The sequence below is a fragment of the Megascapheus bottae genome, chromosome 2, assembly GCF_031878675.1.
Source record: "Megascapheus bottae isolate mThoBot1 chromosome 2, mThoBot2.hap1, whole genome shotgun sequence".
In the NCBI taxonomy this organism is placed as follows: Eukaryota; Metazoa; Chordata; class Mammalia; order Rodentia; family Geomyidae; genus Megascapheus; species Megascapheus bottae.
In genome coordinates this window covers 68,838,306-68,855,689 of record NC_143510.1, presented here as the reverse complement: position 1 = coordinate 68,855,689, position 17,384 = coordinate 68,838,306, and the positions used below count along the sequence as shown (strand labels likewise).

The window sequence follows — 17,384 nt, the reverse complement described above, 5'->3', positions numbered from 1 at the left end:
ACAATTTAGGCAGATGGTCAGATCTAAAGACAAGAAAGCTATTTGTCTGGCTACAAATTGAGACTAACTTCAGAAGTGAGACAAGCAACTGGGGAGATAATTAGCAGCCCCAATACTCAGGAAGCCAGGTAAGGAAAAACTTGAGATTCGTGCAGCTTTTCAGAATCTCTATCTGCCCTTCCAACACTTCATTCCCACCTATGATAGTGAATCAGGTTTCCTGTGATTAAAATGCCTGGAATACAACCTCAAGGCTCTCATTTTTCCCAAAGACCCTCTTTATTACCACAGTTCAGAATGATAAACTCATTGACTATGGATGGGTCAAAGATGCATTCTGGGTTAAATTGTATTAGAGCTCCATTTGTCTTGCAGAGAACAGGGAGAGTAGCTTTGCTACAGAGCTATAGATGGATGGCTTTTTATTTGAGGCTTTTGAGTCCCGTCATAGTACTTAGTATGTTACCCTATGGACCATAATTGCACACAAACACCCCATTCCTTGGTTTCTATGATACCATTGGCCAATTCATCTTCTTGTGCCTGCCAACCAACATGTATTAGAGCATGTGTCTGCAATCCACAGATGAGACCTTAAACTGATCTCTCCGGCACCCCCACTTCTGAATTTCAATTCCTACTCTTAGGAAATTTTAGTATAATCCAAGTTTTTACACTTTTGGTCTATATCTTCTATCTAGTTATAGATATAATTGTGTTCAGCTCATATAATGTTATTAAAATGAAATTTAGATGTAAGCATTTAAAATGAAGGGATTCATTCAAGAAGTAAACCAGACTTCAATATATCTTGAAAATTCTAAAGTCTGGCCACATTGGGCCAACAGTCTTTTGTTCATCTAATAGAGATGGCTAGGTCATCACACTGTCTGATGAGAATGGTGTGTATTCACCAAATCCTAATTCTGTTCATTCTTTATCAGACAACCGAGTCCATTTCCTAATAAACTAGGTAGAGGTGTCTGAATTTAACTAATCAAAGTTAAAATAGAAGTCACTTTAAGGAATAATTGCTTCAAGGGTAGGGTAGGAAGGAAGGATACAAGATCATTAGTTCTCACTTTCAGATCTTTGTAAGCCACTTGTATTTTAAAATAATAAAGGTGGAGAAGTCCAAGGTTTCAGAGATGTTGAGGAGCCTGTGCTAGAGCAGAGTCTTCATGCTAACTCTCTCCCGATGAAGTAATCAAGTTTCTTTAGTTTAATTTATTGGGATTAGGGGAATTGCATGATCTAATAGGGAGCCTAGCCTAAGTACTGTATCTCTTATATACAGTGATAGACAACCTAATTCAAATAGACTCCACCAAGACGATGGATTTATCTTTCTTGTGCCCATGTACTGTTAAATTATGCCTTTATGCAAGTTATAGCAGAAACTTTGAATTTCGAGGTTAAAAGACACTGAAGTACCTAATCAAAACAAAACAACAACAATGACAACCACAAAAAACAGTTTACCAAAGCCTGGACTACTTATCATGGAAGCAAAGGTTGAAGGACTATGTATGTGGAGCTCAGAAGTGCAAAGCTTTGCTGTTACCAAATGAGCCTGAGCTACTTTCCAGATTGATTTACTACTTATGAACATAACATATAACTGCTTCAGTAGTGAAATTAGTCATCAATGGCTTCTAACCACGCTAATGCTTTTACTTTCACTGTTGCTAATATTCAAGATAGATAGACATTTATATTTCTTTGCTTTAACCTTCCTTAATAGGTCCATAGACTATTCAATCTTTAGGCATCTATAATTAAATATGTTTTCCTCAGAGTCCCAATTAATGTTAATATTATTCACTCATAAAATATACTTAAATTACTTACCTAAGAATAATTCCTGTGTCTGATCTCACCACATATTTTCATGTATTTGTCCTCTTTGATCTTTGTTCATTTATCTGACTTAATTGCATATTAAAATTCCTCTAGCTTCTCCTTCCCAAATCCTATTCACCTACTTTTCCCTCCAGAAACAACCCTGAGCTACAGTTTGGAATTAATCATCTGTATAATTTTGAATTATTACTATATAAAAACTACCAAAAAGACAGATATTGTTGATTTGTCTAGTATTGAGTTGTATATGGACAGCAGGGAATGCAAATTGCATTTTTTTCAAATTTATATTTTGATGTTACAAAGTAAATCCTTTTGTCTTGTATACTTTACTTGTTTAAGAAAAGTAAGGAAAAGCATGGACTAGCTAATTGCTTCACATGAATGAAGTCAGTAAGAAAAAGTACTGTACAGTTGTCTTCCTCCCACTCCTGTACTTACTCAGTTCCCACCCACCTTAGTGCTACAAACTAGGTACCCATGGTTATTAGTCTCCTGTGTATTTTAGAAATATCTTGAATGCATAAATGAGTGGTAGCATGGTATATACATTGATCTGAACACTGCTTGGCATCATGTTTGATTATCTTTCCTATCAGTTCATAAGAATAGTCTCATTCTTTCTTAAGGTAGTGTCTTATTTTATCTTATGAATGAGTCCTAACATATTTAGGTATTTCTATTATCTTAGCAATTCCAAACAATGTACCAATATATAACTTTATTTTCACATTAATATATTATGTAATACATCTTTATCCATACATTAGTGATAGTAGTAATTTGTGGTACATACAATGATTCTTCAACCACAATAACATTTAAGGATTGTATTTGGGGCATAGTCAGTTCAGTGTTCTCATTTATAGGACTGGCTGGGGAAGGATCTGCTTTGATGCTAGCAGACGTGGTTGGCAGGATTTCTTAGAGGCTGATAAAACTTCCTGGGTTCCTCACTGTCTGTTGGCCAAAGCACTTTAAAAAAAAATTGTACTACGTAGATCTCTCCATTGGACAGCTCACAGCATTCGTTTGCTTCTTTCAAAATAAAGGCTCTGGTAGAAGACGTTGGGGGGAAAGGGCAGGTAAGACAAGGAAAAACAGAAGATAAATGATAGGGACAGAGATAGATAGATAGATAGATAGATAGATACATACATACATACATACATACATACATACATACATACATACATACACAGATACATAGCTACACAGATGGATACAAAATGATAGATAGACAGACAGATGGGATACTCAAGAAATTTTCAGTCTGAGATAGCTAGTTCAAAATAATACTATGATATGACTTTGGTCCTATATTTATTCATTAGAAGTAAGTCAATACTTAGTGAATAAGCTGATTATAAAATAACAAATATGAGCGTAGTTCCACTACTGTGGAGAATTAATCAAAATCACAGAGTCAGAAACAGAATGTTGATCCACAGTAGCTGAAGGGAATAGGAGATAAGGAGTTACTGTTTAATATGTGTAGAATTTCAGTCTCATAAAATTTTAATAATACATCAGACAATGCTTAATATCCAGTATCTACAAGGAACTCAAGAGACTAATCCCTCTCCCCAAACCCAACAAACAAATCACTAAATGGGGAAGGGAACTAAATAGAGACTTACCAAAAGAAGAGGTTAAAATGGCAGAAAAGCATATGAGAAAATGCTCATCATCCCTGGACATAAAAGGAAATGCAAATAAAAACAACCCAAAGATACTACCTTCCCCCATTAGAATGGCCAAGATTTTGAACTCAGACAATGACAGATGCTTAGTGGGCTTATGGAGAAAAAAGGAACCCTGCTTCGCTGCTGGTGGGATTATAAACAAGTTCAGCCACTCTGGAAAGCAGTGTGGAGGTTTTTTTTAAGAACTGAAAATTGACCTTCCCTACGATCCCGCCATACCACTTCTGGGCACCTATCCTGAGCATCATAACCCAGGATATGATAAGGACACCTGCTCAGCTATGTTCATCTCTGCACTATTCACAATAGCCAGGTGCTGGAAACAATCCAGATGCCCTACTGCAGATGAATAAATACAGAAAATGTGATATATATATATAATATATATATACAATGGAATTCTACATAGCCAAAAGACAAGATAAAATAATGGCATTTGCAGGGAAGTGGATGAATCTACAGAGAATCATGTTGAGTGAGACAAGTCAAGACCAAAGGAACAAAAGGCTCCTGGTATCCTTAATATGTGGCTATTAGATACAAACAGTACAAGAGTGAGGACTCAATAATTGCATACCAAATGCTATGAACATGGTACTGGAAATATAAACACAACTACATAGACATAAAACTTTATGACTCTATAGACATAATGTTTTATTACATAGATTAATATGTATCTACGACATACAAACCTCAGACTCATTTTAATTATGTTCTAAAATCTAAGTGCCAGTGATTGTAGAGATTCCCTTCTTGAATACTTGTTTAACACATCATTTGAAATGATGTAAAAATCAATGTTAATAAGTTCTTTAATAAAAATTGTAGTTGCATATTATAAATGTTTAGTAGCATGGAAATACACATAAAAATGATTAAGATGGTACACTGTCCTTATAGTTTGAAAGTTCAAATCTTTCATGAAAGTTTATTTGAATTATATTTTTAAGTATGTACTCTACTCACTATTGGTTTTCCGAAACCCTGATCATGAACCATCTTTTATCAATTTTATCCTCTCAATCTATTGTTTGTTTTGCATTTCCTGTAGCTCTTTAATGTATATTTGTCATTTCTTCATCTGATTTTTCCAGTTTCTATTTTCCCTTTTACACCTTTTAGTTCTCATTTTCATGAATTTTATCCCTTTTTCCTACTTTGATTTTAAATTATGTTCTCAGTCTCATTTTCATGTTTTGTTTTCCTTCATAATTTTTCATTTATATTTTGCATATTACTTTTTTTGCTTACTACTTAGTCAATTTCTCAATGTAAAGAAATATTAGATGAAATTTTCCAGATGCACTACTTTTAAATTTTTATAGTCATTCTTCATTTGTTAAAATTGTTACCCCTTTTGAAATTTGGTTTCTACATTCAGCAAATCCCTGCATTGCTTCTGCCATAGAGACAAAGTATTTCCTGCAATTACAAGCTCTTTCTTTCTGTGATTCAATTTTCCAACATTTTTTTAAAATGTTACTAGGACCTCAGGCCATAAATTTCCACTTATGGTACTCAGGAGGGATCTGATTACTGTATATTGATAATCAACTTTTTCTACAATAATCATACATGTTTCAATGTAAGATCTGCTAAGATCACATCCACTGTGACTCCTCTACACTCTTTCATACTCAACTCATTCCAGGTACCTCGGATCTGAGCCTGATTTCTGTGGGAAGATTCCCATGCACGGCTGCACACATAGGTTATTTTTATAGCAGAGTTGTGAAACATGGAGTTTCTGGGTACAGATGAATTACATTTCAGTGTTCCTTCCCCTCCCCTCATACTCAGCCTTGGCCATTGGCATCACTGACATGTGTTCTGAGTATATTATTTGATCTTACCAACTATGAATTAACAAAGGTGACTAGCTCCCAGTTCTAGACTTGGATCTTAATAATACTTCTGTTCCCAATCTTTTTTTTTTGCCGGTCCTGGGCTTGAGCTCAGGGCCTGAGCACTGTCCTTGGACTTTCTCAAGGCTAGAGCTCTACCACTTGAGCCTCAGCACCACTTCCGACTTTTTTCTATGTATGTGGTACCGAGGAATCGAACCTGGGTCTTCATGCATGCTAGGCAAGCACTTTAACCACTAGGCCAAACTCCCGGCCCCTTGTGTTCCCAATCTTATTTTTCAATTTCTAACTTTGCCACACTCTGACTAAGTCACTGGTGCAGGAAAATAAGAGACAGATGAAGCAGAACTACCTTGGGTGACACAAAAACCTGCAGCGAGAAACACAGCTGTCACTGCCACCACAGCCCAAAGCAGGTTTGCACAGAGGGGCCCGGACAACCTGCAGAATAACTGTTGTTTGAAGCCACAGAATATTGTGTCTTCTATGCAGCTGGAGAAGGTACATATTATTTTTTACATTTCTTTCTTTAATGTGTTTTAAAATTATTCCTAGAAAAGAAACCTGATGATTTACTTCATCGTGTTGATATTTAAAAATGAACATTTCAAATGAATTCTCCATATTGATTTTGATATAGTTTAGTTAATTCATTTTAAAGATTGTAGCACTTCATTGCACATTGCAATTTATTTATCCAGTTTCTTATAATGAACATTTACATTGTGACTGATTTTCAAAGAATTGCTTTTTTAAAGCATCTATGAGAAGATAGAGACCACAGTCATGGCTTAGCTTTTCAATCTTCCCAAATGCTTATAAAATCTCAGAAAAAGCACCTAGTTAGAAAAACAACTCCAAAGGCAATTTTTGTGAAACGCACGCACACACACACACACACATACACACACCATATATCATTTATATATATGAATATATATACATATATATACAGATATGTGTATGTGTATATATATACATACTATATATATATATATATATATGGTGAGTGGAAGGGGGTGGCCGTGGCCGGGGGAGGGAGGTTGAGATGAAGAGAAGGATATCAGGAAAAAGAAAATAAAGTAAAGCAATAAAGCACAGGTAAGAATAAGATAAGAAAAGTGACATCCTCACAGCCAGCTGGATTTTACTTTAAAGCCCTGAGAGATCATCACCGAACCTGAAGCTGGATTGGGGTAAGGCCCTCCCCAGATGTAGCTAAACGCAAAGGCTCCCAGTGGAGAAGTCTAAAGAGGCAGGAACACACTAGTCCTTACAAAGGCTTGATGCTGGCCTATTGAGTTCCAATTCCAGGACTGAGGGAGCTAAGGAGTGGCATTCAAGTTTATATGATTTCAGAATCTGGGAAGAAGGAAAAGATGATACCCAGGCAGGACTGACCAAAGCCAGATTTCTCAGGCCTCAAACTGAAACATTGAAAGAGGGAGCTCCGTGAACTTAAAAAACCATAAAGAAATGCTTCCTTGAAAACTCAGGAAACATAACTTCAAACAAAACTGAGCAAGAAACGGTGAACAATGTAGCAATGATGCTCACAAGACACTAAGTTGAAAAAGAACTATACCACTTCTGGGTCTATGGAAGGGAAAAGCAGGGAGGGAAAAAGGAAAGGGTTGGCATTGTCCAGAAACAAACGTGCTATTTACCTTACTTATGTAACTGTAATCCCTCTGTACATCAACTTTTCGAGAACAATATTGTTATTTTTTATTTTTTGCCAATCCTGGACCTTGAACTCGGGGCCTATGCTGAGTCTTTGGCTTTCTTGAGGCTAGAATTCTACCACTTGAACCACCGCAGTACTTTTGGCTTTTTTTTTTAATATACATGTATGTGGTTCCCAGTAATCAACCTTCGTTTTCGTGCATGCTAAGCAAGCACTCTATTAGTAGGCCAAACTCCTGGCCCCTGATAATGTTTGTTTGTTTGTTTTTTATGGGCAAAAGTATTGAGAGTAAATGCCATAAGTAAAATAAACATCCATACAGTAAAGAAAAATAAAATAAACATGAAATCATATCCATACAATAAAGAGCACCAGAAAAGATAGTCTCTGAGAAGTTACAAGAATCTATATATACATACCTATGAAATAAGATTGAGAGGGGTTGCGGGGAGAGATGGGGGACAAAAACATTAGAAGGGGTAATGCACCCATTACCTGATGAATGTAACTGTAACCCCACTACATATTTTCCTGACAACAAAATACAATAGAAAATAGATACCAAAACTATGTTATTTCAATATGAAACTCACTAGGTATACTAACTCACTAAGTATAAAAATGTATCTTTTTAGTTCATAGTCTTTCTTTCTGGGCCATAACATAACATGTTAATATTGTCTTCACATTTTGCAATATATTTGTGCTTTATATTTTAGATCTTTTATCTATGCCTTAACATTTCCCCAAACATTACTTTTACATTCAAAATTTTAATCTCTGAGAAATAAGTTTTAAGCATGGGATGAATTATGGTTTTATTTCATCTTTGTTATATCAATACACTCATGGAGGTAAATTCTCACTAATAGAAACAGAACTGATGACCACCTTTCATGTATATAGCATAATTTCTTTGTGGTAATACCTAGGAATGGTGATATTAGGATAAAGGATATGCTCATCTTCTAATTCACTAGCTATTTCCAAATTGTTCCCCTAAGCAATTTTTCAAACTGACATTCTTACCAGTAAACTATTAATTCTACTGCCCTAAAGATGTTATCATATAATAATTTATGTAATCTGATGAATGTTCATTATGTTGGTCGTTTTGCTTTGTTTTCCCTCAACACCCCTCTCTATTTTTGCTTTTAATTTGTTTTCTTGAGATATGGTATACAATCACTTGTTCAAATTAGATTACCTATTTTCTGACTTGATATAAATTTGTAAATCCCAGATTTCATAATGATACCGAATTTATTCGGTTAATTATGTGTTACTTAACAATTTCTGCTTTGTTATTTTGTAGAGAAAATACTATTTTAATGCTTATCAAGGAAGTAAAATTTAAAATAACTTTTTTGAACTTTCCTATCCTCTTGTTTTAAAAATCTATAATATTAACACCTTAGCACTCTATGAGAACTTAGCAGTTTTAAAAGTCCTCTTATGTTTCCATAACCATTTAAGGTTCAGAATGCAATTTTCCTCAAGTACACATAATCAAAATAGCACAATGTTCTTTTTGGTGTCAACGGGAACCATTCTGTTTTTTTCAGTAACCTACTATGTCATGTTTCATCAAAAACACTTGCATATGAATACCAACATTGTTTACTCTTTAGATTATTCACATCTGAGTGGAATGACAACTGCAGAAATAGAAGACATAATGGGTTTCATGGGGATACCTCATTATAAAAACAACAAAAAAACAGTGAAAAATATGACATAAATGCCTGCATACTAATATGGCCCCTTGTTAGATGCGATCTTGGGAACACAAGATGTTATTTATTCCTATATACAATTTACAGCTCCTTTCCAGGTCTTTTGCCTCATAGGTTTTTTCCCCTTTGTGTAAGTCATTCTCCCAGACACATTTCTGATACTAAATATGTAAAGTGTAAATGCCCAAAGGGAAAGGCACAATCATTGTGCACTGTTGCATTTCTCCACACCTGCTCACGTGCTCTTTAAAGCCAGTGCTTTGTTCTACTCAGTTCTTTATTACTTACAAATTGTTGTCTGTAATAGAAATAGGATGCTATAAAAGTAAGCATTTAACTTATTAGCATTCTCACCATATCCTCTGCTTCTTTGGGAGGACCTTAATTTACTTTGGTGAAGATAATGCATTATAAAGTGCCTTTTTTGCATATTTAATATATGCTCTGTAGTGTCCGTCTATAGGGAGAGCAAGCAAAGTTAATTTAGAAAACAGTGAAATTTAAGGTTGATCGAAGTACTCGAAAAATGGAGAAGGAAAGCAATTATTCATTTTTTTTACTTTAATACTGAGTTTATGCCATATGTGTATTTTTTTGTTTTTTTAATAGAAGGGTTACATTATATTTGCCAGATAGAAGGTACATTAATTCATGTATATTAATACCCTTTCTCATGTCTTGGTCCCCATTTCCCTCCCCCCCACCCCCACCACTCATCGTGTTTTCCCCCCTTCCCTATCCAAATTCAAATAACCAAATACAAATATATCCAATATATCAGATAACAAAGTAAGATACTGTAACAATATTAGATAATCAAGGGATAGCAAGAGAGATGAGAGATAACATAGTACGTTAAGAACAATAATCGCTCATTTCCATATGTGTATTTTGTACTCCCACCATTACCATCATGTCTTCTATGCCTTGTTATTCATGTTTCTTTAAGATTAAAAATTTTAACTATGTATATATAAAAAAGAAATTAGATTTATTGCATAGTATGCATTATGTGTGTATGTGTATGTGTGTGTGTGTGTGTGTGTGTGAGAGAGAGAGAGAGAGAGAGAAGAGAGAGAGAGAGAGAGAGAGAGAGAGAGAGAGAGAGAGAGAGAGAGAGAGAGAGAGAGAGAGAATGGAGAGAATGTGCAAACTCAGAACAATAACAAGGATTTAGGATCCTTTAAATATTTGGTTTTATTTCATGAAAGACAATTTTAGCAAAATCTTTAAACATTGCTCTGCATTTCTTAAGTTTGGTGATGTTTCTGAAGCACTATTTTCAAGTGGTATTTACAAGAATTTCAGTAGTTCATATGAAACGCTGGGAAAACTTTGATTTGGCTTTGAATCTCACTTGGAACACTACCTAACACTTCCTGATGGGTGTTCTTTAGATTTCCTGATTTTCTCAGATTTCAAAGAGAATAAATCTTGGTCATTAAAAAGTGCTGATTTCTGCACACATAAAAGGAGAATGTGAAATGATACTCACAGATGACAAAGAGAATGAATGAAGACTGGCAAGAGAAACAAGAGGGAATGAACATCAAAGCTGGACTAATTTTTGTGAAGTGCTTTACAGATATTATTTATGCTATTATTGCAGTTGAAGTCATCTACTGTAATCTTTGCATGTATTCCTCAATAAAGCTTATTCTTTCCTTTGTGGGGGAATGGAATTAAGACAAAGACATGTTAGCTTTCTAAGTGCCAGATTCAAGATTTGAACGGTTCAGTTTCTTTGACCCCAACATCTGAATCCTCTCCAACACACAGAAAGAAATGCATAGAAATGTTGACAATGTGATGCAATCCACAGTTGTGTGCAATAAAACCAGGAGTTTTTTCTGAGTGCTCTTCTAGTTTGTTGAGATAGAATGAACATGATGTCAGCTACACTTATCTGAGAAACCAAATTACCTAAAGAACAATCAAGTATTAGGTACTACTGACAGGCCCTACAATATAGAGAGTTTACAAAATATGTGATTTTTAAAAAAATTTGGTAGTACCAGGGTTTGAACTCAGGGCCTCATCTTGTTAAGCTGGTCTCTGTCACTTGTGCCCATTCTTTTCCAGGCCTATTCCTCCCGCCCCCAAGTCATTTTTAGAATGGGATAGGAAGTGATAATCCTGCCTTTCAGCACACCCTGACACTTACTTTATGATTCCTATTATGGCTGAGATTGAAGGTATGTGTTCAATATCACATTATTTGGATGTATAACAGAGTAAGGAATACTTCTTTACTTTTTTGAGTTTGTCCAAAATGAATGGTAAATGTTTCTGATTATAATTTAAGAAGACCACCTTTGCTCTCAAACACCATTCTGCAGCTCCAAATTCCAAGGACCCAAATGTTAGTTCTAGCAATAATTTTCTCAGGTAATGACATTGCTTGCTTGTTTATTTATTTATTTATTCATTCATTCATTTGTTATTGCCAGTCCTGGGGCTTAAACTCAAGTCCTGGTTACTGTCCCTGAGTTTCTTTTGCTCAAGCCTAGTACTCTACCGTTTGAGCTGCAGCACCACTTCCTGCTTTTTCTGTTCATGTGGTACTGGGGAGTGGAATCCATGGTTTCATGCTTGCTAGGCAAGAACCCTACCGTACTACTCAGCCACATTCCCAGACTGACATAACACATCTGAACTTCATATTGCCTTATATGAGTAGCAGGATAATATATTTCAGAGTCATTTAAGATAGGAGCTTTTAAAGTTCACAAAATTCTATTCAAATCCAACTTAACCAAGATGCATTGACTCATCTAAATAAAGCGGTAGAGGTTTCAAAATTGTTTTCATCAAAGGTTTGGCTTAATTTTTCTAGGTTTTTGTGCCAATTGTGGCTGATTCTACCTAATCTAAATGGCTATAATAGTTGCAAACTTCTCAGAGACACACTTTTCCACAACACCAAATACAAGCCCTCAGGTTTCATCCACATTTAACTTTCTAGAGACACAGGCCTAGCTTAAAAATATATTTTAATGATGGAATTAAGAAGAGAGAGTAAGGGAGACTGAGGATAAATTTATTGTAAACCACAGTATTATTTTCCAAACTTCTTAGTTTTTTAGGAGATATGTGTGAAATCTCTGCCCCCTTTCTTTTTGATACCTTATATAGTTTCAAGGAGGACATGGAAAAGAAGACATTGCAACATTTTTGGAGACTGCACTTGTACAATATTTATAGAGACTTAAATCTGCTCAGACAGAGAAGCTATTTCTGCTAAAGTTTCTTTTGGTTGAAATATAGGAATATGCTTTTTATAGGATCTCCTCCCTACTGAAGTTAATGTTAAATGAAAAATTTCCATCAACTAGGCTATTTTTAAATTAATTAATGTGTAGGTATCCCATGTCTATTCATTATGTGATTAAAATTTTTAAAGTTAAATTATGTTGGTGCTTAGGGAATTGTACCAATAATGGTAGCAGGATTGTAATACATTTAGTAGAATAATGATTTTAAAAAATAAAATGAATCTACTAATAAAAAAGTGCACCAAGCTCTCTGAGTCTAACTTTTAGAACATTAAGAAATCACATGAATAGTCTCAGGCTTTTTTCCCCAGTAATTAATTATTCATATGATCTGTAGAACAGGTCTCTGGTTTCTTTTCTAGTCTGACTCATTTCATTGAGATGAATATGATCAGCCAAGTTTGAAGTTTGGATTTCATTAGTTTCCAATGAAAAAAAAAAACCTCCCCAATTGAAAAAAAAAAAAAAGAAAAGAAAAAAGAACTGAGTACTAGTGGCTCCTACCTCTAGCAGAACGTGTTCTTCATCCTGATCACCTCAGCTTCACCAGAGTCAGGATTGGGAGAATCATGATTCCAATCCAGTCTGAACAGAAACACCCAAGACTCCACACATCAACAGAAGAGTACTGGACATGTCTGGCACATACTTGTCATCCCAACTACAACAGGAAGTACCAATAGGCATTTTAGGACAGTTCAAGAACAAACTGTATCTCAAATATTTCAAAATACCACGTTATTTCCTTAAAAAAACCAGTTTTAACACGTGTATAATTATAAAATTAACTGCAACTACCGCTGATAGTGAAGACATTATCAGCTCTATTATTTTAGATTATTTAAGTGTCTTTATTTCATCCTCTCTTTAATACTTGACTAAATGTTTGACAGACATTTGGTGAATGTGCACTCCCTCGTAGAGTGCATACTTCTCTCAATCACACAAAATCAGTAGTGTCATTATTGTGTGAACAACTTTCAATGATGACTTCTTTTGTACACATTTTTAATTAGCATACATTATTTGTTCAAGGAGGGGTTCTGTTATAATATCCATTCATGAACATTATAAAAGTCATTCAAACTCAGTAAATTAACTGTAATATTTGCAAATTCAGAACCCTCTCTTCTTTTGATTCAAACGTTATCATTCTAGCAGCCTTTTCCATGACCATCTATTTCAAGGCATACGTAGAATATCCCCAATCCCCAAGCTGATATTCTGTTCCCTGATATTTATAACTGTCTAACATCTTATATTTCACTTAATTGTTCATGGTCACCCTCCTGCCATTAGAATAGTGAGATAAAACATCACAAATATTTATGGTAACTTATCTTTGTTCATATCTATTTTTGTTTATTACCCAGTCACTGATACTAGAAGAATTCCTGGAAGGCAAATGTCTCACTGTTTGTCACTTATACAGAAAACAAATCATCCAGGGTGCTAGAAACATCATATATATGTATATATATCATATATGATATATATCATATAAATATTATTTTTAATTTAATTTTATTTGCTGGTCCTGGGCTTGTACTCTAGGTCTGTGCTCTGTCCCTGGGTTTCTTTTGCTCAAGACTAGTGCTCTACCACTTGAGCCACTGCATCATTTCTGGATTTTTCTGAACAGCATATTGGAGATTAGATCTCATGGACTTTTCTGCCCTAGTTGGCTTCCAATCATGATCGTCAGATCTCAGCCTCCTAAGTACCTAGGATTACAGGTGTGAGCCACTAGTGCCTGGCTAAAAAGTGTGATTATGTGACACATAATTATCATGGACACATACAAATATTTACCAATATGTATGTATAAATTATATATGTTGACATATATGTATATATCATATATGTACATGCACATAGTATGATTGTTATAATTCTCCTAATAAAATGTCAAGAAGGTTCTCTGAGTACACAAACATGGTTTGGAGTAAAATACCTGATTTTTATATTAGACATATCATTTAATATCATTGACCAACATACCAAAGGTATGCTTTGATGTGTTACTACGATCACTCTTAGCAGATGGATGGGTGCATAGAATGATAATATTTGGCAAAATCTTACAATAGAAAAGAACAATGTAGTCCTTAGTGCACTGGATTTATGCTCCCAGTGCAGATCCTAAATTATTAGTGAAATAAATAAAAAGGCATGCATGTACTGTAAGGAACAGAGGAGAGTAATCTAGAAATCCACATGAGATATGCTGGTAAAAGATTGCTAGTCCATTTTCCCTCAACAATGGTGACTTGTTCTTTCTACCTTCAGTATTCTGCAAAGAATTTAAAAAGATGTCTCCTATTGATTTTTTTCCCTGCACTTCTGGCATGCACAGCACTCTGGGAAGGAGTGGTCCCCAAATACAGTTGTATTTGTTCTCTGATTTTAGGTGCATCTCGGTGTCTAATGAAGGAAAATGCTCTATAACTGAATGGGTGGGTACCTCAACACCAGAACAGCTGGAGTCCTAGCTCATCTTGACACTTGTGACTGATACAGGATGACGAATGTAGCAATATGCCAGGTGGAGATAAGTCACTTAGCTGGCTGATTACATCAAATTGCTTCCCATATAATCAACAGGGATACATTTACAAAATTGGCATTTGAAATCATTGTGCAGAAAGTGAATCAATCACTTAGGTATATGGCTTAATATCATGTGTTCCTTATGTGTTCATAGTAGGAAGTTAATAAAAATGTTAATTGTAACTCATTGAGGGAGAAATACCACAGATAGAGTCCTAGCTACTTTTAGGAACGTTAGGCTTATTTCCATAGTATGATTCAAATATTATCTTAATCAACAACTCTGTTAGCTATCAATTATGTTTTTGTGTAGTTTAAAAATAGCCTGATGAATCAGATGAGAAAACATGGAAAGACTACAACCTGTAAGAGTGAGTACCTGATATTTTTCTGTTGTTCTCTATTGAGAGTCAATCAAAATTAGATTACCACTCCTTGTGCTTTAGTGCTATGTGTCTGCCAGCCCTTGGGTCACAATTCAGCTGTGCTGTGTCACATAGACATTCCTCTTCATTAGGAAACTCTTGGTTTGTGAGGTGAGGTTTTACACAGTCCCTTGATCCCAACAAAGTTCATTTAAATTGTCATTCCATTTTCACATTTCATTACATGGAGAAAATGAAACATGGGTAGGATGCAGCAGAGTAGCCATTATTTTCCAACCTGTAAAACAGATGACATGACAAATAAAAATATAAATGTGCTTCAAATCTGTATAGTGACATTGAAATCACCATAGATGGTAAAATTCTATGGCCATTTTTCTCTTCTATTTTAAAACAAATGTGGGAGACTATCTCCTGGGTACTGTAACAAAGGCTTTTTTGTACTGTTTGTTTAAGCTTAATTCCTTTTTTATATAGAAAGAGATTTTAAGGCCCTGAGAACATCCAAATTAGAGTTTCTGCAAAACACTGTTTCTTTTGTTGATGATACTGTATTCTGCACTTAAAAACATGTGAAGATACTAGATCTTGAGTTAAATATTGTTACCAAAATAGAAAACAAAACAATTTGACATTCTTGTATCACTTATTGTCATTAGCCTTCAAGCATTGATATGCTTTTATGGACTCTTTGGATTAAAATTAATGTCAAAGCCACAATTAATTGAATATTTTCTTTACCAGTTCAAAATTAATTTGGTCAGAGAAAATTTAAAAATAGTGTTCATTATAGGAAAATACAGCAAACTAATAACCAATTGGAAAGTATGACATTTTCTTTTTTTAATGACCTATTAAAATAAAAAGTACTTATGTTTTTAGTTAAAATACTTAACAAAATATATTTAGTCTCAAAGCAAAAATCTCACATCTGAAAGAAGCTAGGGAGCCTTTAGTTTTTATTGAACACATTAATGCTAGTTCATAAATTCTTCTGCTCAAAAGGAGATGTACTTATTCCACTGAATTTATTTCTTGAGTGTTTTTGTAGTGAAAAGTTGATTTCACTTCATATCAGGCATCTTATTCATTTTATTTAAGAAGAAATCCTCTTATGTAAGTGAGTGAGAATTATGTCTCCTACTAACCTAAGTGTCTGGATCCCTCCTCTCTCTAATCCCTTCAAATACCTGGCCATGACACTTGACCATGACATATGAGCAAAGCATCAACTTTGATCTTGAATATGGGGTAGTGAGGCCAGGTTGCAGGTGCAGTTGTCTTTAGTGTCTTATTACTGAGAATCTCTCTGAGATGCTACCAGTGTTATTATTAGCACAACCTTGGGTGTGTTTCCTGACCCTTAATCTACTGGTGCCTGCTTATTTCCAGAGATGGATTTTCTAGCTTTTCTATGAATTTTGAACTAATCTTTGTTCTTCCAGGGAAATAGTTTCTGCTTAAGTTTTGCAGAGTCAGTGTTCTTGCTTATGGATGCAAAAGCAAAATTCCCTGGTTCAGAAATAGTCACATGAATGTAGATTGCCTGCAGTGGAAACTTAGAGAAATATGTATTCTGGAATCAAGAGCAATGAATAAAATTAAAATGTATTGTAATTATTGCCGGTTAGAAATCTAGCAATGAAAGTATTCAGGGCATGAGTGATATAAGACTGCAGGGAGGGATATTTAACGTAACACACTGGATATCTTCAAGAGAAAGAAGCTAAACTAGTATTGGACTTCACAATAGCCACTCTTCTCATATAGCCACACTAGTGCAAAATAAGAGCATAAAATATTTACTAATAATTTTACATTGTTTGTAAGATGAAATAATAACATCTAAGGCACATCAGGGTAAATAAAATATAAATTTATATTTAATGGTTCATTTTACCTTTTCAAGTGCCATGTGAGTCTTACAAGTTTGGCTCATATGATGCTTCTATTAAATCCTAAAGACATCAGTTTAAGGTCGAGAGGGAAACCCTTAGTCCTTTTTATCACTGTGCTTAAAAAGTGATTTAAATAAAATAATAAAGCCCCACATGACTGGCTTTACAGCAGTAAAACTGAAGCATCAAAATACTAACATTTGATTGCCATTTATAGTAGAGTTGGATTCATGGTAATGATTCATTTTGATTATTGACCTGACTGAATTAATAAAAGTATAGATTATTAGTAAATCACACTTTAGGATATAGCCCAGGGGTGTGTGTGTGTGTGTGTGTGTGTGTGTGTGTGTGTGTGTGTGTGTTTGGGGCAGGGAGAGGGTTGTAGTTTCAGAGACATATAGATCAGGAGGAG

At 34.8% G+C, this 17,384-nt stretch overlaps 2 protein-coding genes across 2 annotated transcripts in view; one reads left to right on the top strand and one right to left on the bottom strand.

Annotated features, from left to right (window-relative positions):
- The window catches only part of Acss3 (acyl-CoA synthetase short chain family member 3), a 141,612-nt gene extending 126,331 nt beyond the window's left edge, over positions 1-15,281 (bottom strand). The window contains exons 1-2 of the mRNA XM_090328307.1: positions 15,065-15,281; positions 12,640-12,796 (exon numbers count right to left, since the gene is read on the bottom strand). The gene's annotated coding sequence lies outside the window, so the exon portion shown is untranslated. The remainder of the gene's footprint in view (positions 1-12,639; positions 12,797-15,064) is intronic.
- Lin7a (lin-7 cell polarity scaffold A) overlaps positions 1-17,384 on the top strand; it is a 205,561-nt gene that overhangs the window by 11,651 nt on the left and 176,526 nt on the right. The gene's annotated exons all lie outside the window — the stretch shown is intronic.